The sequence below is a fragment of the Corvus moneduloides genome, chromosome 3, assembly GCF_009650955.1.
Source record: "Corvus moneduloides isolate bCorMon1 chromosome 3, bCorMon1.pri, whole genome shotgun sequence".
NCBI lineage: Eukaryota > Metazoa > Chordata > Aves > Passeriformes > Corvidae > Corvus > Corvus moneduloides.
The window spans coordinates 109,052,782-109,077,070 of NC_045478.1; the positions used below are offsets into that span (position 1 = coordinate 109,052,782).

At 45.7% G+C, this 24,289-nt stretch overlaps 1 long non-coding RNA gene across 1 annotated transcript; it reads left to right on the top strand.

Annotated features, from left to right (window-relative positions):
- The first annotated feature begins 221 nt into the window (after positions 1-221).
- LOC116442113 lies at positions 222-3,504 on the top strand. Its single transcript, XR_004239403.1, has 3 exons — positions 222-344; positions 1,328-1,338; positions 3,492-3,504. It is a non-coding gene; the product is annotated as an uncharacterized LOC116442113 (long non-coding RNA).
- Positions 3,505-24,289: the final 20,785 nt, after the last annotated feature.

The window sequence follows — 24,289 nt, forward strand, 5'->3', positions numbered from 1 at the left end:
CCTGAACTTCAGCAAGGCCTTTGACATGGTCTCCCACAGCATCCTCCTGGAAGAGCTGGCAGCCCACAGCTTGGACAGGGGCACTCTTTGCTGGGTTAAGAACTGGCTGGATGACTGGGCCCAGGGAGTGGTGGCGAATGGTGCTGCATCCAGTTGGTGGCCAGTCACTAGTGGTGTCCCCCAGGGATCTGTGCTGGGGCCAGTCCTGTTTAACATCTTTATTGATGATCTGGATAAGGGGACTGAGTCCCCCATCAGTAAATTTGCAGATAACACCAAGCTGGGAGCGTGTGTCCATCTGCTGGAGGGTAGGAGGCCTCTGCACAGGGACCTGGACAGGCTAGGTGGGCCGAGTCCAACAATATGAGGTTCAACAAATTCAAGTGTGGAGTCCTACACTTCAGCCACAACAACCCCCTGCAGTGCAACAGGCTGGGGACAGAGTGGCTGGACAGTGGCCAGGCAGAAAGGGAGGCACTTGGGGGCACTGGTTGACAGCTGACTGAACATGAGCCAGCAGTGTGCCCAGGTGACCAAGAAGGCCAATGGCATGCTGGCCTGTATCAGAAATAGTGTGACCAGCAGGACCAGGCAAATCATTCTTCCCCTGTGCTCAGCACTGGTGAGGAAGCACCACAAGTACTGTGTCCAGTTCTGAGCCCCTCAATTTAGGAAGGACGTTGAGATGCTTGAACACATCCAGAGGACGGCAACAAGACTGGTGAAGGGCCTGGAAGACAAGCCCTATGAAGAACAGTTGAGGGAACTGGGGTTGTTTAGCCTGGAAAAAAGGAGGCTCAGGGGAGACCTCATCATTCACTGCAACTACCTGAAATGAGGTTGTGGTCAGGTGGGGGTCCATTTCTTCTCCCAGGCAACCACTGACAGAAGAAGAGGACACAGTCTTAAGCTGTGCCAGGGGAAGTTTAGGTTAGACATCAGGAAAAAATTGTTCACTGAAAGAGTGATTGGTCACTGGAATCGTCTGCCTGATAGCCAATAGTATAATTGTTAATAAGCTTGCTACCAATAATATTTATGATCAATTCTCTAAACAGCAATATCAGACTTTCCTCTCATAGATAAATGCTTATATAATAGTTTTTTCTACAAACTAGTGTGCACCTGCTACTTGTTACATTTTTAAAAACTTTGTTGCATCTCTCCTGCCCCAACTAAAAAGTCTTTTCTAACTAAATACTCCTTGTTCTATCAATTACAAGATCCCTTTGTTTTCTTTCCCTACATCTCCCCCTTTCTTTTTTACTAAGCATTGCAAAGCGAGTACAGTGTGTGTCTGTGCAAGCATTACCTGCTTTATATTCAGATTGATAAGCCGTTGAATACAAGAAAATACACATAGTAGATATAATCATTAAAAGTGCTATGAATCCTACTACAGCGAAACCAACTATGTGTTTGACCCAACGTCCAAAATTAAATCTTCCCAGCCAGGAGAATAGGCCGAAAGGATCCCATCCCTGGTTTTGCTGCAGTTTTCCAAACAGCTCCTTCAGTTCCTGGATGCTTTTGTGAATGGATTTGGAGTGGTCACTCAGGTTCATATAGCATATTCCGTCAAAGTCTTCACATCCATGTCCTTGGGCTAACAGTAAAAAGTCTATTGCTGCTCTATTTTGCAGTGTTGCATGACGTACTGAGTTGACATCTGTTAACAATCCTGTTAACACATTACTAGTAGCATTACTTTCTTTTGCAAGCCAACAACCTAGTTCATTAATTGTGTTCAAGGAGTGTGCAGTACCAGTAGAGGCAACTAAGGAACTAAAAAATCTTTGCAGGATTCCAGAAATCAACCTCTGAATTGCAGTCAGGACCAAATGACTTAGCATCACGTTTATTTTGCCTATGACATAATGTCATTAGTTAAAGTTTCGAGACTGGGATGAAACACAGTTAAACAACCAAAACTACATGGACGTCCCACTGCATTACTTGGAATGCCTTTCCATGCTCTGTTGCCACATATTAAAAATATGTTATCAGGCAGGCTTATTGCATTGATCTCTGTTGTGATTTGTGAGGGAGTAGTAAAATTGCGTCAGGCAGAAGCATTACAATAAATGCCAGTGCCACTTACATCAACTCCTGTGTTGACTGCCTTGGGATCATTAGCATAACTAAAGTAAAAACACACAGAAGCTTTTATAGAGCCTAAAATGTCCAACTCTTGAGGCTGCAGTGAGAGAGCAGGGAAGTTACTTACTTTTTTCGTGCTTCCATCAGTATTGCCCATATACCATCCCACAGATTGGCCAGCATTAGATTGCTGTGATCCCAAACATGACCACGGCGATCTACACTTACCTAAAATTGTACAATCTTGTACAACAGTATTGTATAATTTGTTCCATTCATCCTCCGACAAAGGAATGCTGACCAGACGTCTGAAATGGATCACTGGGACTGGTCATGGATAGACAAAGGGTAGATTGGTTAATTGCTTTGGCCAATGTGAGCCAAGCATTGATCTTTGGTCGTGGGACCCATACTTTGTTCATATTCATCGAGAATATGCTGAGGATGACAAAAAGTTGTGCCCGAACCCATTGCAACTGATTACCAAACTAAAATTGTGATGCCTTCAAGTCTTCATCCCTTCTGTGGTGGGCTTGATGTTCTTCGCAGGTAACCAATAGGGTCCTGTGGATAGAGAAACACAGCCATAACCATGTCCCCATGTTAGCAAAGGCATAGGGCCTAGCCATTGTCCACTCTGCAAGTCTTTATAATAGACAGGTGGCTGAGAATCTGTTAAGATATAATGAGAAAGCCTTTTTCTCTTGCTGTTTTGTTATCAAATCTGGGAATATTTAAAAAATTTAAAACAAATGTTGCCTTGTCCAATTGTTCTGGAGGTGTTATAGCAAGGGGATTCCCCCTCTTTTGTTTAAGATGCATATTCTTTAAAAGGGCATGTGTTTGTTCCACAACAGCTTGAGCTGTTGAGGAATGAGGTATACCAGTTAAGTGACGTATACCCCAAGAATGAAAAAAGGTTTCATTGGTTGTGAAACATACGCTGGACCATTATCAGTTTTCACTACTTTTGGGACACCTAAGATAGCGATAGCTCGCAACATGTGTTTAATGACATGTATTGTCTTTTCCCCTTTATGAGCAGAGGCAACAAAAAAATTGGAATATGTGTCAACTGATACATGCACATATTTTAAAGTGCCAAAAGAGAAAATGTGTGTAACATCCATCTGCCAGACTTCATTGACACCCAAACCTCTTGGGTTTGTACCTACTGTAGTAGGTAAGGGAGTTAAACGAGCACAAAAGGGTGTTAATCTTGCATAAGGGCAAGAATGAACAATTTTTCTGGCTTGAGAAAGGGTAAGATCAAATTGTTTACTCAAAGCTTTTGCATTCTGGTGATAAAAATAGTGTGACAATTTTGCTTGTGTAATTTGATTTGGAACTGTTGACATCACTGTCAGAGCATCAGCATTGCCTTCCACCAGAGGTCCAGGCAAAGATGACTGAGACCTGAGATGCATAACATAAAAACAGTGAGATCGGCATTGACCATAATCATAGAGAGTAGATAACAGCATAAACAAATCCTTGTTGTGTACTTGCTTTAAAAATGAATGTTCTATATGATTTAAAATAACTACTACATACAAAGAATCTGATATTAAGTTGAAATGTGTCTCCCTTAAGTAAATTAAACAAGGATGACAATTCCTCAGTGGAAATACCAAGGGTAGGTCTGAGCCAATTAATAGTTCCTAATAATTTTTGCAAATCATTTAGTGTTTTAATGGAAGTCTTCAGCACAATGGGCTGAGGAATAATTTCAAATAATAGAAACCCTAGGTATTTCCACGGTGGGACAGTTTGAACCTTGTCTGCTGCAATACAAAGACCAAATCTGTCAAGAGAAAGGCACAAAAAGGCAAACCAGTTTTGCAATACAACAGGATCATCTGCTGCTAGCAGTATCTCATCCATGTAATGATAGAACAAAACCTTTGAAAATTGTGGCCACACCGGTTGTAAAGCACATGCTACCACAAATTGGCATATTGTAGGACTGTTTTTCATCCCTTGTGGTAACACAACCCAGTGATACCTTTGCATGGGTTCACTGTTGCTCAAGTATGGTAATGAAAAAGCAAAATGAGGTTCATCATCAGGGTGTAATGCAATTGTGAGAAAAAACAATCTTTTAAGTCAATGATTAACAATTCCCGTGTTTCAGGAATCATTGCTGGATTAGGAATTCTGGGTTGCTGAGCGCCCATCGGGGCTATTAGTGCATTGATGGCTCTCAGATCTTGTGAGAGTCTTCATTTTGGCAATCTTTTTTGGAATCACAAATATTGGGGTGTTCCACGGGCTTGTAGAAGGAACTACATTTCTCAGATCTAATTGTTCTTTGAGCTGCTTTTGTGCTTGTTACAGCTGTCCCCCTCTGAGGGGCAACTGATCCACCCACACAGGAGTATTTGTGTTCCATGTGGGTTTAAGTCTCAGCTGCACATCAGTGACCCCTTTTAAAAATTTGTTGTCAGTGTCAGTCCCCACTGTGATAACAGATCTCTTCCCCTCAGTGTGAATGCAGTAGAAAGTACATATGGTTTAAGACATGTTTGTTTCCCTTCTGGCCTGTATACCGTGAGTTCTTTAGCTGACTGCTGTGGCATCTGCTGACCTCCGATGCCTGTGACAATCGCTGATAGAGTTGTCAAGAGCCAAGTAGATGGCCATTCACATTCACTGATGATGGTCAGCTCTGGTACCTGTCAATCCTCTAAAAGACTTGCCATCTATAACACAAGTTAGAAAGGGTGCCGTACGGAAATAAGTTTAGACCAATAAATGTTAGGAGTGCCTGTGATCCCAAAACCTCCAATTTCTCTGTCAGCACTGACAGATGGTATCAACTGCGTGTCCAGTAATATAGGGAGTGGTATTAGTTGAGCAATGCATGATCGTGCTGGAATAGTACAAGGTGGATTAGGAGTCCAAGACATGATTTTTATTTCACCCCTAGAATCAGAGTCAATGATTCCTGGTAAAATAAAAACTCCGCTTTTAGATGATGATGATCACCAGAGGAACAATACATGACATTTAAAAGGAAGGGATCCATTTAAACCTGTAGAGATTAGATGAGCCGATGTGTCATTTATTGTTGTTGTGGTGGAAACTGCCAAATCCATCCCGGCACTGCCTGGGGTCCCCCGATGCACCTTGAGCTTGAGCTGTGTGAGTTTGCTGTGGCTGGATCCTGTTTTGTTGTGGGGCACAGGATCCAGAGCCCCTCTTCGAGTTTCCCTGCTGTGGCAGAGGTTTACCATCTTTGTCATATTTAGAATGACATTCATTACTCCAATGGTACCCTTTCTGGCATCTGGGATACGGTTTACTAGTTTTTTTCTTCCCTTGTTTATTCTTTGAGCATTGCTTTCTCATATGACCTTCCTCTCCTGTCCAAATTTGACTGTTGCCTTAGCAACCTGTAGCTGTTGAGCTAAGGCAGTTGCTAATAAATCGGCTTTGTACTGTTCTGTACCAACATGTGCACAAGCTTTGATAAAATCATTTAAGGAAACAACAGGTTTGTTTCTGTCTTGATCAAGTGCCTTACAACAGTCAGGATGAGCATTTTCATAAGCTAAGGATTTCAGTAAAACTTCTGTTGCAGCTGATAAATCAATTTGCCTTGTCACAGCTTTTGCAGACAATCAATAGAAGTAATGTAGGGCCCTTGAGGTCCCTGCTTTATAGCAGAGAAGCCAGGTTAAGTTTTATTAACATCGGGTACTCTTTTCAGAGCTCTTATGGCCAGCTCCCTTGCTTGGTTAAAAGCTTCTGGGGGCATCCTTAACTGTTCTCTTATCATTGTCTGAGCTCTGTCAAATGATCCCTTGTTATCACAGCATTAGCAGTATTTATGTTAGCCTGTGCTTGATTTTCACAAAGCCCACCATACTCTATCCACCATATAGAATATTGTGCTGCTGTCATATTTGATTTACATAAAGCTTTCCAGTCAGCAGGTAACATAACATAGCTTTCCGAGATAGCTTCTATGAGTCTCAATGTATAGGAAGATTTCAAACCATTCTCTTTCATAGATTTTCTTAATTCTTTAGCCATTTCATAAGAAATTTGCTCATGATGAGGCTGATTGCCTTGATAGATCACAGGCAAAGCACAGAGCAATTCAACATCCCCTTGAAGCAAAGCTGTTTTTCTACATGTATCTAAAAAGTCTCTTGGCTCAGGGAGCAGCGAAAATTCACCGTCAGTCACGAAGGGCTGCTTTAGCACCTTTGTGTCAGTAGATGGTGCTGCAGCCATAATTTTTAGCGGTTGCGGCGCTATTTTAGAATCTGAGTCACAGACTTTTTCTGTAAGTTCACCTTCTTTTTCCTCTCCGTGGGTCCCCTCCTCCACACATAAAGCAAGTGAATTGGAACAAGAAAGTGGTGCTGTGAGTGCGGGGGAAGTGACTGCAGGAGAATTTACAGCTGGGAGTACTATGTCTTCTGAATCGTGAAAAGCTTGTAATGCAGAATATATAATTTTCCATGTTAAAAATTCATCTGAGTTAATCTCAGGCATCTCTGTTTGATGTACTTTTAAAGCATCCCCCACTCCCAGTGATCGAGGTCATAGGAGCTGTCAGGGGGGTACCAGGGACAATAGGTTTTCAACCATATAAGGAGTTGTATTAGTTTCTTTTCCTGAATTTTATGATTTTGCTCTTTTTGCTGTATGTAATAAGCAGTCTTTATGGAAAGCTTCTAATTTAGATATATTGTTGTTCATTTTATGTGGGGATTGCCAAACCATGTCACAAGCTAACGTGTTTCTTGGCCAGCGATTAAAAGGACATCCTCGGCGATCCTTGAAGCTCACCGTTGCTACAGTCGAGATATGCTGCAGGTCCAGGATTGCCCAGGAGATTGTTTGTCCCTGTTCAGGGAGCCATTTGCACGTGCATAAAAGAAACACGGTCCCCAGTCGTGGTATAACCAGAGACGTTTATTAAAAGTGTACATAGCTTTTGTAGTATTTTTGCCATTGGGTTAGAATAGCATGAGCCTGGATAGCGAATAGTAGAATTGTTAACAAGCTTGCTAACCACAAATACTCATGATCAATTCCCTGAACAGCAACATCAGACTTTTCTCTCATAGATAAATGCTTATATAATGATTCTTGCTACAAACTAGTGTGCACCTGCTACTTGTTACATTTTTTAAAACTTTGTTGCATCTCTCCTGCCCCAACTAAAAAGTCTTTTCTTTCTAACTAAATACTCTTTGTTCTATAAATTACAATTGTTTTCTTTCCCTACACCCCAGTTCCTTGATGTCAGTTTGGAGGTGATGTTTGGCATTCCAAGGGCAGCCAGAGTCGAGTTGCTGGCAGCTTTGGTCTGGGAGAAATCCTATGCCATTTGCAATTTCAGGAGGTGGGACGCCACTCCCCACCACAGGCATCTGGAGGCAAACGCTGGCCCTTTTCCATGGGAGAAAAAACCTCATCCCCCCACTTTCTTGATGTCAGTTCGGAGATGGCATCCGGCACTCCAAGGGCAGCCAGAGTCCTAGTTGCTGGCAGCTTTGGTCTAGGAGAAATCCTGCGCCATTCATATATTTAGGAGGTGGCACCCCATTCCCAGCCACAGGCACCTGGACCGGCCAAAGGCACCTGGAGGCAAGTGCTGGCCCTTTTCCATGGGAAACCAAACTCAGATCCCAAGTTTGTTGATGTCATTTTGGATGTGGTGTCTGGCACTCCAAGGGCAGCCAGAGTCCTAGTTGCTGGTAGCTTTGGTCTGGGAGAAATCCTGTGCCATTTGCAATTTTGGGAGGCAGCAGATCACTCCCGGCCACAGGCACCTGGACTTGCTGCTCTCTGCTGGTGAATGCCTCAACCAGCATGGGTTGATTTTAAAGGTATCAGTTCACCTTGTTCACTTCTTCCCTTTTACCTGATCTATAACTTCTGATTCCCTATCAATCAGGAACTCAGAGGAAGAAGTCAAGTGGTTCATGGAGTGCAACAGGCTCTGTGCACTCTCTACAGCTTCTTCGGAGTCTGCATCAATGACCCAGAGAAAGAAGGCAAAGGCTTCATGAAGGGCACCAAGCTCTGGGCAGCCTCTGAGTCCATACCAACATTGATTTTGTCCGGAGACTTGGTGATACGCACAAGAAAGTGAAGCAGAAGGCGCTGGACGTGCTGGCTGAAATCATAGGCGTCCTGAAAGATGGCTTAAACCCGGTGATCATCTGTCTGGTTGAAGGAATAACAAACAACCTAAACTCAAAGGACCCCGGGGTTTATGCCGCAGCTGTGAAAGCGCTGGAAGAATCCATGGCTCACTTAGGTAAGGCTGAGCCCTGGCATGGACTCTCCTCAAGTGTGTCTCTGCCTCTGCGAGTCAAGAGAACGCTGAGGGCCTTGACAGCTGTTGTTGTCTGTGGAAACCTCCAGCTGACATCCACCAGAAGCTGTGCAGGTGCAGTCCTTACGCACCAGTCCCCCACCAGGCTTGAATGTGCATCAGCATTTCCCAAAAGTCCCAGGAGCCCTTGGCTCTGTGCTGCTTGTCTGAAGAGGAAGTGCTGGACTACAGCTTTGCTGGAATTCAGGACCAAAGGGATTTTTGGAGTTTGCCTGGGCCCCATTTGACTTCCCAAATGAATAGCTTTGCTGTTGGCATGAAGGGACAGCGGCGCATCAGAACCTCTGCAGAGCAGCCTCCTGGAAGGCTCCACATCATAGGCATTAGCTTCATTAGGACAGCAGGATCAGTTCTTTACTGCATGCTTGCATGAAGATCATTTGGGACCTCCTTTTTGTATCTCATGCAGGAAAGGAGCTCTTAATAATACCCTGCTACTGAAACCCACACTGGGGTGTAGCTCTGTAGTGGTTCCCAATGAAGCAGATTGCCTGCTTTGTCACTGCCAGCCCTGGTGACCCTGTGAGGGACCATACTTCATCCCACACATGTTCTATCTCCAGGAAAAGCTTGGCTTGGCTTTTTAATGTGGAATAAATACAAGAATAGTAAAATGGACAATTAATCTGATCACTTTGGAGGACATGCTCATGCTTTTGCCTGTCAGCCTTGTACCTCATGCTCCCAAGGCTTGTAAGTCATCCTGAAACAAATCAATAGAATAGATCATATGCTACATCTGAATGAAATTGCTTCAGATCATTAAGAATTCTCCTGTCAGAACCAGGACAAAACCCTTCCCACACTCACTTGTAGCTGTCCTGGATTTCTGCAGCTCTTTGTGGAAACCTGCTGTAGGCAGAGTGTCTGGAGTTGGTTTGGGCCTTTAGGAAAGATTTGTGGAACAGCAGCAGGGCTCTCCTAGGAGAAAAATGCTGGCCAGCGATCATATTTTAGTAGTCCCCTGTGATGGCTTCCCACAGCAACAGCCCCAAGGCTGCTGAGAGGAAGGCACAGAGGAAGATAACCCTCCCATTTCTGAGGGAAATTCTCTGACAACAAACCAACCTGAGTTGTCAAACAGCTGTGAGAAATATTCACTCAGCCATAAGGCTGAAAGAGGAGAAAGTCATCTAAGCAAAACTCTTTATGAGTATAAACAAGTCAGCTGAGTTGAGTGCATCTCCCTGATGAGGCACAGCTCTGCCTCAAATGCACAAACCTTTATGCCTTTCCCTGGCCCGTGGGGCTGCCTGTCCCCTTTCCCATGTGCTGGCTGCTCAGGAACTTACATTCTTTCCGACTGCCCACCAGGCTCCAAGCAACAGCTCCTTTCCCCTCCCCTTTCCCTGCCGGTAACAAGCGTGGGTTCCCTCCCCTTTTCCTCCCGCCCACACTCAGCAGGCCTGGCCTCCTGCTCGTTACATCTTTGCCTGTGTGACACCAGCACTCCTTCTCATGGCTACCTGCAATGCCTGAACGAAAACATCATTTTATCCCTCACACAGCTGGCCTGATGTTTCGAGACATGGGCCAAAGGGGAAACCTTTCAGTGTGTTTGGTCCCATACTTTGGACTGATCAGATCCAGAATAATTAAACTTAACACAAAGGTCCATTCTCACGGATCCTAAAAGCTCTATTTCTTGCGGCTCAAGAGTTGTATGGGGAAGGTATGAAACGCATTGATCCCAAGCATCAGCGTGATTGCGTGATTGTAAAAGCTTGCTAACTGTCTTAGGCTTTGGCCGGTCATCTAATGGCAAGCCAACAAGGCAGGTAGAAAAAGGACTGTCAGGAGTAGCAGTGGCTAAGCAGAGAGTATCTTGCCCTGTCGCATTGGCCAGGGTAACCCACATTTGGGCTGACTAACAGGCCAAGCAGAAATAGCAGGCACAAGGCTCAGCAAAATGACAAGTACCATATTGGCACCTGCATTTTTCTGTTATTCATTGCCGTTTGCACTCTAGTACATCCCAATGCAAGCCAATACCCCTTGATCACAGGGATATACAGTGCAATAGAGTCCTCCTTGGTCACGGGTGCTCGATGCTTTCTCTGGTCAGAGGTAGCTCAAACTATGCTGCCAATGTCATCAGCCTGTGTTGCTGTTATCCTCAAGATCTGGCCGAACAGGTGGTGGGATATTCTGCCGCAAATCAGGACGCACACACCTTGCTGGCACTCACCAAGGTCCAGTATCTGTGGAAACACAAGCGTATCCACGCCCCTAAGTGACAAGGTCCCAGGGCCCTTCCCACTGGCTGGTAAGCAAATTCCTTACCCATACTTTAGCTCGAGGCAATTGTGTTTCACTGGTGGACTGCAAGGAATAAAAATGATTTAAAATTGAGGGATTGTTTGAATGAGCCGGGATGGTCAAGTGATTTATGGTATATACAGCTTTCAAAAGTGGGGTTTCCCCTTTCATTCTCCCTTTTTGTTTTTTCTAAAACAGTTTTAAGTGTGTGATGAGCACATTCCACGACAGCCTGACCAGTGGGAGAATGGGGAATACCAAATTTGTGAGAGACACCCCACAAGCATAAAAAATTCCTAACTTTCTGAGAGGCGTAGGCTGGCCCATTGTCAGTTTTCACAAAGGCAGGTATGCCCAAAGCAGGAAAGGCTTGCTGCCAGTGCAAAATTGCATCACGGGCCTTTTCTCCAACATGAGCAGAAGCCCATATAACAGAGGCAAAGGTGTCAATAGATACATGTACATATTTAAAACGACCAAATTCTGAAATGTGTGTAACATCAGTCTGCCAAAGCTGTAGGGCCAAAAGACCACGGGGATTTACTCCTAAGGGTAAAGGTCCACTAAAGTTATGACAATCTGGGCAAGCACTAACGATAGCACGAGCTTCTGTAGGCGTTAGTGAAAACTGTTTACACAATGTGCACGCATTTTGATGAAAAAAGGTATGAGATGCTTTAGCCTGGGCTAGTTTATCTGGCTGAGGAACTGCCCAAACAGGATCAGCTAATGCATCAGCATGGGCATTACCTTCTGCAAGAAATCCTGGTAGGTTTGTATGGCTTCTAATATGCAAAACATAAAAGGGATACATGCGTTCCAAAACAGCTGTCCATAAAGCCTTTAGCAAAAGAAACAAATCAGCATTATTAACTTCTTTTAAAAGGGAACAATCTACTTGTTGTACAACATCTGCAAAATAAGCTGAGTCAACAATTAGGTTAAAAGGTTCATTAAAATGATGAAAGGTCTTAGTTACTGCTTTTAATTTGACCAATTGTGCGGATCCAGTACCCTGACCCTGCAAAGCCTGCCATCCGTCCTTATTTTTCCAGGTGACAATTGCTGTTTTTGTTTTTCTTGACCTGTCTGTAAATACTGTAGGTCCATCTACAGGAGTAAGACTTAATTTAGGTTTTGCTGATAATGGGGTGGTATTCAGTGATTGTAATAATCTATGACTAGGAAAATGGTAATCAATTTGTCCTGTGTAGCTCTGCAGGCCAAGGACGACTCAAAGTAATCTTGCTGAATAGGAATAGCAGGATCTTTGGCAGCAATTTGCAGGCATCAGTGTCTACACTTAATAATTAACTGAGCAATCAATTCAAAAATTGTAGTGACTGTTTTTTAGGTTTGTGAGGTAAAAACATCCATTCGAGAATATGCAATGGATCAGGGGACCAATGATCAGACCACTGTGCAATAATACCTGTTGGATGAAATTCTGGAGTTACAACAAAAACAACGATATCAATGCCAGGGTCCACATGGTGGTACACATGATGATTGGAAATAGTTTGTTGCACCTTATTTAAGGCTTGTTGAGCTTCAGGGGTAATCTGTCTTTGTGAGTTTAAATTTGAATCTCCTGCTAATATATTAAACAGAGGAGAAAGTTGTGCAGTAGTGAGTCCTAAATAGGGACGCAGCCAATTAATGGTTCCTAACAATTTCTGTGCATCATTTAGAGTGTGCACTGTAGTGTCAAGTTGAACAGTTTGAGGGCATATGGTATGTTCAAATATTTTTGATCCCAAATATTTCCAGGGTGCTTCTGTTTGGATTTTTTCAGGTGAAATCTGTAATCCATATTTGCACAGAGCCTTTAAAAGCTCTGCCTGTATGTATTGCAAATCCTGTTTGCAAGGAGATGTTATCAATATGTCATTCATATAGTGATAGCAATAACTGTTAGGGAATTGTTCTCTGATAGGCGATCGAGCTTGGGCCACATACATTTGACAGATAGTTGGACTGGTTTTCATACCTTGTAGTAAAACTTTCCATTGATATCATTTTACAGGTTCAGCATTGTTAACAGCTGGTACTGAAAATGCAAATTTTGGTCTATCATCAGGATGTAAGGGAATTGTAAAGAAGCAGTCTTTCAAATCAACAACTAAAATGTCCCATGTTGCAGGAATCATAGTAGGAGATGGCACGCCTGGTTGCAGTGCACCCATACTTTCCATGACTGCATTAATGTGTCTCAGATCGTGCACCAATCTCCATTTGCCTGATTTCTTTTGAATCACAAATATTACCACAGCCCTAGGCCCTAGGGTATATCACCGTGTCCTGCAGCCATAGGGAGGAGGAGGAGAGAAGATCCAGCAGGCAGGAGTTGTGCAGCAAGATTGATTTATTTAATTATTTTACAAATTCTTTTATAGACTTTTTTCTTCATAGTCTAATTGGACAAAGGATCAGCCACCCCTTGGGGTGATTGGCTAAAATCCTAAAACATCCATTGTCAAAATATTTTTCTACTATACCATAAACAAGACTCTTCAAGGTTGCAGGTGGCTTGGGTGTTTACATAACTCTGCTACCTCTTCTGTGAGAGAGAAAAGTCTCTCACAGACTTAGAAAATAGCAAGAAAATCCTTGCTAGCAGCATTTTTGTATCTACAATTCCCCCTTTTTGTTTTATAAGATAACAACTCTACTATTAATCCTAAATAGAAATCTACATCAGTTATTAATTCTAAATATGTCCTTAAGGCTTTAACTATCTGACTCCATAATAAGAAATTTAAAGTTCAGTCTCTGCTTGTGGAAGGACCATCCCAGTCTCTGCTTGTAGAAGGACCATCTGCCTGATGGTCGACATCTTGGTCATCATCAGAAGAGTCATTAGGCTGATGATCTACATTCTGGTCGCCATTTGGATGGTTGGCGTTCTGGTCATCATTTGGAGGTTGCCTGTTCTGCCTCTGGTGCCGTAGGTCAGGGCGAACGCATTTTGAAGGTAGCCACCGTACTCCAGTATCTGTGGAAATGCAAGCATACCCACGACCCCAAACGATAAGCTCATGAGGGCCTTCCCACTGGTTAGTGAGTAAATTCCATACCCAGACTTTTGCCCGGGACAGTTGTGTCTCACCTGCAGACTGCAATGAGAGAAAATGATTCAGAATAACAGGATTATTTGAATTTTGTGGTACTGTAAGGTGATTAATTGTATACAAAGCTTTTGCTAGTCGGCTTCAGTAACCAAATTCAAAGGTTCCTGTGAGAATCGTTGAAAAGCCATGATAACAGCCCTTAATTCAACTAACTGAGCAGAGTCTGACTCGGATTGGTGTGTTAATGAACTACCTCAAAGGCAGTGTAGGATACTGTGCGCCCTTACACACAGTGACCCCTGCTAAAAATTTGTCCCAATCCGTACGCCCCAAGCTGCCAACACATCCCGCCCCCAAAGGTTAAGGGAAGTGGTAGCAACATTAAGACCTAATTGTAGCTGTGTGCCCCTCTGAATCCTTCACCACCACAGGCCGTTCGCTTAAATAGCTCTGTGTGGTTCCTCCTACTCCTGCGATGGCCGATCCCACCGGGGCTAAGGCCATGAGGGGGGTCACGCAGAGAAGGAGATGATAGTTACATCAGCACCCGTATCAATCAAACCTCGAAGCTGAATCCGGGATGCATGGGTGTTCGGCAGGATCAGGGTACATGTCATCTGTGGCCTTTGGTCAGAGATGTCTGCAGTCCAGAAGGCCTGCGGAAGTCCCGTAGATCCACTGCCGTTATCTTTGTGAGTTTGTTGTTCTATCCTGGGGACACAAGACTTAAAAGACACCAATTTAGCAAGGCAGGTCTTTTCAGGAATAGTTACAGGGGGTTTTTGCGTGGAGACCATAGCGCAAATCTGACCTTTAAAGTCAGCATCAGTAACTCCTGAGTGCACTAAGATTCCTTGATGGGCAATGTCAGGTTTTCCCATCAGCATTGCACTGGATCCCTGGGCTAAGGGTCCATATGCGTCCAAGGGAACCTTATAAATAAGATGACTGCGGCTGAGGTTTGGACGTCAAAACCATCTGATCCCTGGGTGCTGTCTCTAGGGTGGCTGGGTAGGCTTGTGCCTGTACCTGTGCCACTGTCGGGGAGAGAGACTGCATTGGAGAGCAATTCCCCCTCCTTGCACCCCGGCGGAAGTTTCCCGACAACGGCTGACCATCGGCATGAGTCCGGGATCTACAATAGTCCGAGCAATGCCCTGGCCTGCCACACCTCTTGCACTGGGGGATCGGTGTGTTTTCTTTTTGGCTTGGCTTAGGCCACTTCCGTTTTTTCGCCTGTTTTGGTTGCTTTGGTTCACGACCAGAAGAAGCATGAACAGGCTGCAGGAACGCAGCCAAAGCAGACCTTCTCTGGTTCCCAGATCCCACCTTAGCGCAGGCCTTGACCATGTCTGTTACCTCAGGTTCCCCTGGCAACGCATCTATGATTTTTCTGCACTCCTCGTTTGCATTATCTCTCGCTAACTGCCTTAACAACATCTGTCTTGCCTTAACAACATCTGTCTTAACCCATCATCCTCAACCTGCTTCTCGAGAGAAGTGGTGACTTTCTCTACAAGAGAGGAATGACTCTGATTTCCCCTGAACTACTTCAGTATATCGCTTTCTGGGCGCAGACAACTCTATGGTTTTCAACAGGGCAGCCATGCTGCCCTGTTGAGCTTGCTGCAGGACACTAGAGGACAAGGTACCCTGTAGACTGGGATCAGAGAAGGGACCAGTCCCCATCAAAGCATCCATTCCTGCTGTCCGTCTAGGATCAGTAGCAGGGAGCTGCAAATTTGCTAATGCAGTCTTGCCTGCCAGCTTTCTCCCGGTTTTCTCAAAAACTGCAAATTGTACAGGTTGAAATAGAATTTGGCCTAGGTGTCTGATATCAAATGGAGAAAGCAAATCTGTATTTATCACCCTTATTATCTGCATAACCTCAGCAGAACCTAGTCCATATTGTGCCACCTTGGATTGCAGGTCCTGGGCAACTTTCCAAGCAATCACCTCATGCTTATCACGCTCGCCTGAATTTGGGAGAGCCTTATACACTGGGAAAGCTTGGATCTCCCCTTTTGGGGAATCACTACCATCCTGAACTTCTGGCATAGCCTGTGGATGAAGTGTAACAGCTTCCCGGTTACGCCCAGAATCCTCAAATCTATTTGGCATTCCAAGTGTTTCCAACAACCTCCAATCACCCTCCTCCAATGCGCGCATCTTAACTGACTCTAAGAAGTGCCTGTAGTGGGTCGGATGCACTGTTACCGTGCAGTCCTGAAAGGTCCAAGGGTGAGACCGGCGCAGCCTTTTTCTTCGCCACGTGGCTACAGCCGCCTGACGACCTGGGGCCAGAACCTCATCTGCCTCACTGCCTGACAGTGAGTCATCAGGCAAAGGCAACTCTGAGACGCTGAGAGCGAACAGAGGTGGACAGGGAGGGGCACTTTGGCTAAGTTCGCTAGAGCCAGAACAGACAACACAGACTGCAGTTGGCTGCGCTGCAGTTTGAACAGCAGCTTCTTTACGGGATGCTGTCTCGGCCAGTCCCGACCGCACCGGTACTGGAGCTGCTGCCGCCGTCTCTAGGGCAACAGCCGCGCTTGGCGCTGCTGCTGGCCCTTGCTCCGCGGCCGCGTTCGGCACAGTCGCTGCCGAAACCGCTGCTGTTTCTCGCTCCCCGGCCGCGTTCGGCGCCGCTGCCCCCGGCCGCCGCTCCGCAGCCGCTGCCGCTTTTGGGTTTTCCTGTGGCAGCGCTACTTCTGGGTTTGCCGCCGGCCGCGTGGCTTCCTGGTTTGGAGCCGCGTCTCCCGCGGGTGGCGCGGGCGGTGCTGGTGGCGCAGGCTCGGTGTGCCCTGCACGGCAGGGTGCCTCTGGCATCTGCAGCAGCTGCCCTAGCAAGCTAAACAGGTCCTCCGACCTTCGGGATATGTTTGGTAACTGTCAGCAAAGGTAGATGCTGTATTAAAAGGTTGGTGGCTTGGTTCTGCGACTGCGCAGAATAGTCCAGCACCAAGGAGGGCAGCGGACCACACCCAGGCAGTCTCGGTGCACTCATACCTGGCGCTACGCCGGCTAAGAAGGGACATCTGGGTGATTTTTGCTCCATTGGTGCATATGCAGACGGGCTAGGAGCCGCTCTGGGGGTCCAATTCGCTAAGCCGCTAATTTGCAGCCCTGGATAAGCTGTGGCAGCCGCCAAGCTGAGCGGTAAGGCAGGCTGTGCACCCTCCCACTGCCCCGACCCCCCCCGCCTCTGCCGACACGGGGTCCTTGGGGGCCGCGGAGTCCTGCGATTGTGCAGGGTGAGGCGGCGCAGGCTCTGCCTGTGGAGCTGGGGGGGGTTTTCCAAATCCACCATCATTTGCCCTGGAAGCCCGGTCAGCGGGGTCCTCCTCAGACATTCCTCTGTCACTTACCACCGAAATAGGCGAGCCAGCTCTGCTGCTACAGTCGAGGTCTGCCAGCAGCATATATAATGAACGCCGGGTCTGGTATAATTCTAACGCTGCTGGGTTCCCAGACAGGAGCTCGTGTTGGACAGCACAGCCAAGTTCCTGCCATAAGGCAAAGTCCAGGGCAGTATCTCTGTCCACAGAAATCCCTTTTAAGGTAGCCCAATCTAATAATTCCCGAACTGAGTTTTCAGGAATGGAGGTGTGCATTATACTAAACACACCTTTCCTGACCATTACCACAGCGTTGGTTTGTGAGCCGCTGTTCGCCGTTTCTCAGTCCTGTTGGACCTCCCGGTCCCAGGGGGGGGAAGGGGAACAGCATACCTCTAGAGGAATTTGGGTTGGCTCACAGCAGCAGGACACTTTGCAGTGTGCAGATCACATCGGGCAGCACCAAATATTACCGTAGGCCTGGGCCCTAGGGTATATCACTGTGTCCCGCAGCCATAGGGAGGAGGAGGAGAGAAGATCCAGCAGGCAGGAATTGTGCAGCAAGATTGATTTATTTAATTATTTTACAGACTCTTTTATAGACTTTTTTCTTCATAGTCTAATTGGACAAAGGATCAGCCACCCCTTGGGGTGATTGGCTAAAATCCTAAAACATCCATTGTCAAAATATTTTTCTACTATACCATAAACAAGACTCTTCAAGGTTGCAGGCAGCTTGAGTGTTTACATAACTCTGCTACCTCTTCTGTGAGAGAGAAAAGTCTCTCACAGACTTAGAAAATAGCAAGAAAATCCTTGCTAGCAGCATTTTTGTATCTACACACAAATACAGAAGTATTCCAAGGGCTGACAGATGGCTCTGTGTACCCTTGTGATAACTGCTCATCAACTAAATCGTTCAGGACGGCAAGTTTCTGTTGTGTTAAAGGCCATTGTGCCTGCCACAGAGATCGGTCAGTTAACCATTGTAGAGGTGTTACTGGGTGGCAACCGCCCTGCACAATGACCCCTATTAAAAATTTGTCCAGTTGTAACTTCCCAAGTGGCCAAAACATCACGTCCCCATACATGGCGAACTGTAGCAACCTGATTGTCTGGACTTTTTATAAGCACAAAATGTGTACTTAAATAACTTTGTGTCATTCCCCCAAGACCTGCAATTGAATTTCCCACTGCAGTGACAGGCCATGAGTTTGGCCAGTTGTGAAATGAGATCACTGTGGCATCTGGTCCTGTATCAAGCAACCCCTTGATCTTAACAGTCTGTGGCTGTGCCCCTTTCAGTGTTAGCTCACAAATCAGTTGCGGTCTCTGCTCGGAAAGTTGTTGAGTCCAGAAAACCTGAGGCGCGCCAGTAGAACCGAAGCCTTGGGTCTCCTCTCTCTGTAAGTCCAGTCCTGGGAACACAAGACTTGAAAGGCACAAGTTGAGCAATACGAGTATGAGCAGACCTGACTGCAGGAGGAGTGGGTGTAGAAACCATTGCACATATTTGTCCTGTAAAGTCTGCATCAGTTACTCCCGGATGCACAAAAATCCCTTGCAAAGTAGCACTGGATCTTCCTATTAGTAAAGCACTTAAGTTTTGCCCTATAGGTCCATGTGCATCCAAAGGCACTTTTTGAACTGCAGGAGCGTCTATAATCATTGTGCTGGCGGTGCAAACATCCATCCCTGCTGAGCCTTTTGTTCCGCTGGCAGGCCTGTCACATAAACCTGTGCTGGGCACAGCGGTTCCTGGGGAAGCATTTTTGTCTGCACGCGCTGTCCCCTTGTGTTCCGTTGGCAGTTTCCCTGATTTTTGAGAGGCTGCCCATTGGCTTGGAAATGAGATTTACGTTGTTTCGCATAATGTCCTGGTTTACCACACCGGTTACACAGAACTGCTCCCGGAGCTACTTTGTTGTTGTTAGTTGCAGTTGCTCTGGAGGATGGAGTTCTGTGTGGACACTGAGATTTAAAATGGCCCAGCTGTCCACAGCTATAACAGTTATGTGACATTTTAATAGCTGCTGTGACAGCTGTAGTAACAGACTCGGTTAGCATAGCCGTTTGATGTGGTGTAGTCCCAAGTTTTGCACGTGCATTAATCGTATCATTCAATGAGGACTTTTTCATAGGATGAGGACTTTCCTGCATTCCTCATTTGCATTGTCTTGTACCATTTGCAAAATTAAAGCTTCTTTTACATCTGCATCTACAATTTGTTTTTCTATCGCATCCTGAAGGCGGTCTAAAAAGGCTATAAAAGTCTCATTAGGGCTCTGTTTAATAGTTGTGTAGCTTTTCCCAGAAGCTGACATACTCACTACTTTAAACAAAGCTTGCAAAGCATGATCACGGGATTGCGCTAGGATCAAAGGGTGCAGGCGAGCCTGCAGCTGAGGCTCCTCCACAGGGTGCAACTCCATTAATTGAGGCAAACCTGCGCCAAACTGAGGATCAGCCATTGGCAATCGCTTATTATTTAGAGCACTCTTCACAAGAAGCCCTCCACTCAGTCTCAAACACCATATACTGAACTGGCATGCAAACCAATCTAGCAATCTGCTTTAAATCAAAGGGAGTTAACTCTTCACTTGTCATGAATTTCAGCATTTTCGTCACAGCAGGGGATCCCAAACTGTAGTTAGTAGCAAGTTGGCGTAGCTCAGATAATACCTGCCAGTTAAATGGAACATGCTGATCGGGCACTTGACCCCTGCCTCTGATAACCGGGAAAGCAGAAATTACAGAGTCTTATGGCTCTTTTGACTCTGGCAACTGCCGAATGATCTTTTCTGCTGCTTCAAAATCTCTATCAGATAACACTTGGAGTCTGATATCTCTTCAAACAGTGGCAGAATATCGCATACCCCGAGCTACAGATAAGGGTGGCAAAGTTAAAGTATCTCTATAAAGCAAGCTATCATTTGGATTTTCTGGCACGGATTCTTTTGTTCCTTGTACAAAAGGATTAGTAGCAGCAAACAGCGGGGATGCAGCAGCGGGCAGTGGGGATGCAGCAGCGGGCAGCGGGGGTGCTGATGGCACACTCTCATTTTCACCTTTTCCATCAATGTCACCCCTCCTGGCGGGTGGTAAAGATAGATCAAAGGGTTTTGTAGGGACGGGGGGGGAGAAGCGGAGCGAGAAGCAGAATCTGCAAAGGGAGGAGGCAAAGCCCTCCACAGCTTGGGTATTGGAAACAATACAGGTCTGTCCTTGCCAGCCTGTGCCCTGCCACCCCCTCCCGCTGCAATGTTACCAGTCTCACCAGCACTATCTGTGTCTGTTCTCTCTGCCGGGCCAGCTGCTGCAGCGTCTTGCTCTTTTTTCAGTTCTTTCAAAGTGTCTAAAACTAACCTCCTTGTCATCATAAATTCTTTAACAGTATCATCCCCCTGAGAAGCAAGGTCCAAAATATTCCATACTACTGCTTCCCATGTCTGTCTACTAAAAGCGTTGACACATGTGGTCTCAATTCCTTGATTTTGCTCCAAAGTAACAGTCTTCGCAATATCAGCTCATCATAATTTATGCCACGTCATTTTAACATTGATGTCCATATATTAACTATTGAATTTTCCTCTTGGGATGTAGTTGCTCCCATTCTGTCATCAACAGGCTCACCTTTAAAAGGTTGCAGTCCGATCTGAATCTTGGTAGCTCTCCTTGCTACTCTCCTTCCCGTTGAATCCGCCTCCCCTGTTCTCCATGGAGGCTTCTTGCTCTCCAGGCAGGCTCTTTGGATCACGTCTTGGGGTCACCATATGTGGCTGTTGTCGAGGTGGACATAAAAGGACACGCTAGTCGTAATCCATAGTTGAGAGAAGTAGAAAGATTTTTTATTTTTTCTATTGCTATTCTTAAACGTCCTCACAAATGCTGTGGCCTAACTAAGATTGGCTGCTTAGCAAACAACAAGGCTGTCTAACAAACAATGACCATTCAGGCAGTAAAACAATTAGCTATACAAGCAAAGGTAGAGTTGCTACATATTATCCACAAGTTCTTCCTTGTACACTCTTAATGTCCCATAACAAGAACATCCTCCGCTTGTGTCCAGAACATCGTCTCTCATTGATGATCTTCTTGGCCTTCTCTGTGGGTTTCACTAAAGCTGCAAAATTTCACTGTAATATTCTCACGGGTAAATTCTGACTGGTTTCGGGTCTGACTTTGTGAGATTGTCAGTCTGGCTGTAAATCTCAGGGAAACCTTTCAGTGTGTTTGGTCAAGGCCGGGCTATGCTCGAGGCAAAGGTGTGTCAGTGTACTCGGCTCCTTCTCTCCTCATGGTGTCCGGCAGGCACAGGAGCCCAGAGCTCCTGCAGAAACCATCACAGCACTCGGTGGGAGCAAACTTGTGTCCAGTCCTCACCCAGAGCTCTGGTGTCCAGCACTGCACCTCCTTGGAATGAGGAATTGTTGCAGTGCTCTTGGAAGGAGCTAAGGAGGTTTGGCCTTCAGATCAGCTCCTTGCTAGCTCCTGATTTGCTGCCCTGGGTAAGCTGCTGCCTGTGGCAACACTTGGTTCACAGCTGACAGCCCTGCTCTGCTGGCGGGCAGCCATTGCAGGAGCTTTGCTGGGGACATTGAACCTTTCAGATCTTCCCAAGGAGAGCTAAGGAGGGAACTTGTCAAAAGAGCATTGCCTGGGCAAAGCTTTTAACATTAAATCTTTCCTCTGTGCTCATTACCATGCACAGGAAATATTTGAGGAAGCAAGCTTCCTGCTCCAGAAATTCCCCAAATCTATCAGTTTTCCAGAAAGAAAGCACAGATTTGGGATGTGTAATCTCACTTTAATTCATTGTATAGAGAAATACAGGAGCACTTCTTGGGAGCTGTGTATCTAACCTAAGTGACCTTGCCACCAAGAACTGAGAAAGGTGGGGAGAGATGGAATCAGTGGCACAAGGATCTGCAGTGGGATTCTCCCGCAGGCCTGAGGAAACTGCCCCGGGCTTCCACTGGGCCATGGCTTTTTACTCCACATCAAAACTTCATGCAGCGGCTTTTTACTCCACATCAAAACTTCATGCTTCACACTGTGGTGGTGAATCTTCCCTGGCCTTGTCAGGCCACACTGTGATCTCAGAAATGCTTGTTAGGCCCCAGCCTTGATGAACAGCCCCTGGACTCAGCTCCTCTTGAGCTTGCCCAAAACACTGAGTGCTCCCAGGAACTTGTGCTGTCTAACCAGCTCCTGGGGTTTTCTATGAACAGTCTTGGAAACTACTTTTCTTGCCTGAAGGCCATAACATCCTTCTTCTCGCACTTCCAAAGACAGGGTGCTGACCCAAAGTGCGGCCATGATGAAGCATTTTATGACTGAAGCCCACTGTCTTGTGGCCCATAAACAGCGGTCCAAAAGGAAGCCCTGGAAGCTCTCCTGGACCACAGCGGCTGCCACTGGCAACCTCCAGTGGGGCCTCTCAGAGCCAGCGAGCTCAAGTTTCCTGTACTCACAGGATCGTCGATCAACAATGGATCCTGGGCCAATACCCCCACTCCTCACGGCTCCAGTTTAACTACTGTTAAGCTTGAGTGCTGTTAAGCTTTTAGGCCACATTCCTTTTCATCCTTGTCCTTTCTCTCCCTTTGTCAAACCCGTCTAAACACACAGAGAGAGAGAGAGAGTTCTCAGTTCATGTCTAGTTTGATTGACTGCATTTTGTTTGTTGCTTTTTTTCCTTGTTGTGCCTTAAAGGACTAGTAAGTAATAGTGTGAATGTTGCCAACAAATTTTGTTGAGCTGTTACTTAATATTCTGTACTAGTTTGAAAACAAACCAGTGAGAGATCACAAGACAGAACTGTAATTTAATAGGAAAACTAAAATAATTGCAATAGTACAAGAACACTGACAGAGTCAGGATACAACCTGACACCCTGTTAGTCAGGGTGGTGGTAGCAGCCCAGATGAAGTGGTCCTATTGAAGCAGTGATCCTGTAGAAGGGTCTGGTCTTCAGCTGAAGGTCCAGTAGTAGCTCTTATCCTCTGGGAATCCAGTAGGGAAGAGCTGCTTGTGCTTCAATCCTACCTGATTATATCCAGGTGGGAATGCTTGGCTCCTCCCCCTGGGTGGAGCATCTCCCAATGGGCTGATGTAATTCTGTGAGTCATGCGGTGGGTCATTGATTGTCCATTAAACAGAGATAGCCCCCAGAGGGATTTATCCAGGATGAGTCATGGTAGGAGATAACAAACACAGCCCCATCTGTTTTAACAGCTTGTGAAGGTGACAATAGAATACATACTCTTGGTTGCATCTTACACTGTAACCTAGGACATATTCAATCTGGTTTTACTGATAACCTTGACAGTGAATTTTTAAGCAATCTCAAACACTCGTTCGTAACAAGCCTTGGGAGCATGAGGTACAGGGCTGACATTGGAAAGCAGGAGAATCACTCTAAAGTGACGAGTTTAAATGTCCATTTCACTGCTCTTCTATTTATTTCACTCGATTAAGCCAAGCCAAGCTTTTCTTGGAGGCAGAATGTGTGTGGGATGTACTACGCCATTACCCCATAACTCTGGGCTGAATGGCACCCAGGCTAGGGTACAGATTTGAGGAACCCTTGTCACCTGTTCAATAACCTCACAGTCCGCTCATCCTTCTGCAAACAAGTTGCAAACAACGCCGTTGGACTGCTGTCCTGGGTAAATATACATACAGATGCCTTTTCCAAAGCAGTGCCTCTTTTCCCAGTGAAATACACGTCCTCTTCTTACCTATGGAATTGTGATTGAAGACACCTCTGAGCCAGATCTGTCTGACATTGCAAAGGAGCAAAGCTTTGGGATTTGGGCACATTCTCTTTGTTGCTTTGCTCAGGCCTTTTGTGAGCACAGAATAGATCGAGGCAGAAAACTGGAGACTACACAGGATCTTCTGGGTCCATTGTCCCCCAAACATGGTAATAGGTGGCCCCATTGTAATGCTAAATAACAAACAGCAGCACAAATGACATGAAGAAAACATGGCAAAAGAGGAAGAGGAGAGGCGCTGTGAGGAAAGAATACCGTGAGACAGTGGCACGTTGAGTCAGCTGCACTCTGACAACCTCTAGGCTAGCAGGTCTCACATTCTCGGCTTGTTTTTCTTAAAAATTATTTTATTTAAAACAAACAAAAACAATCAAAATAAAA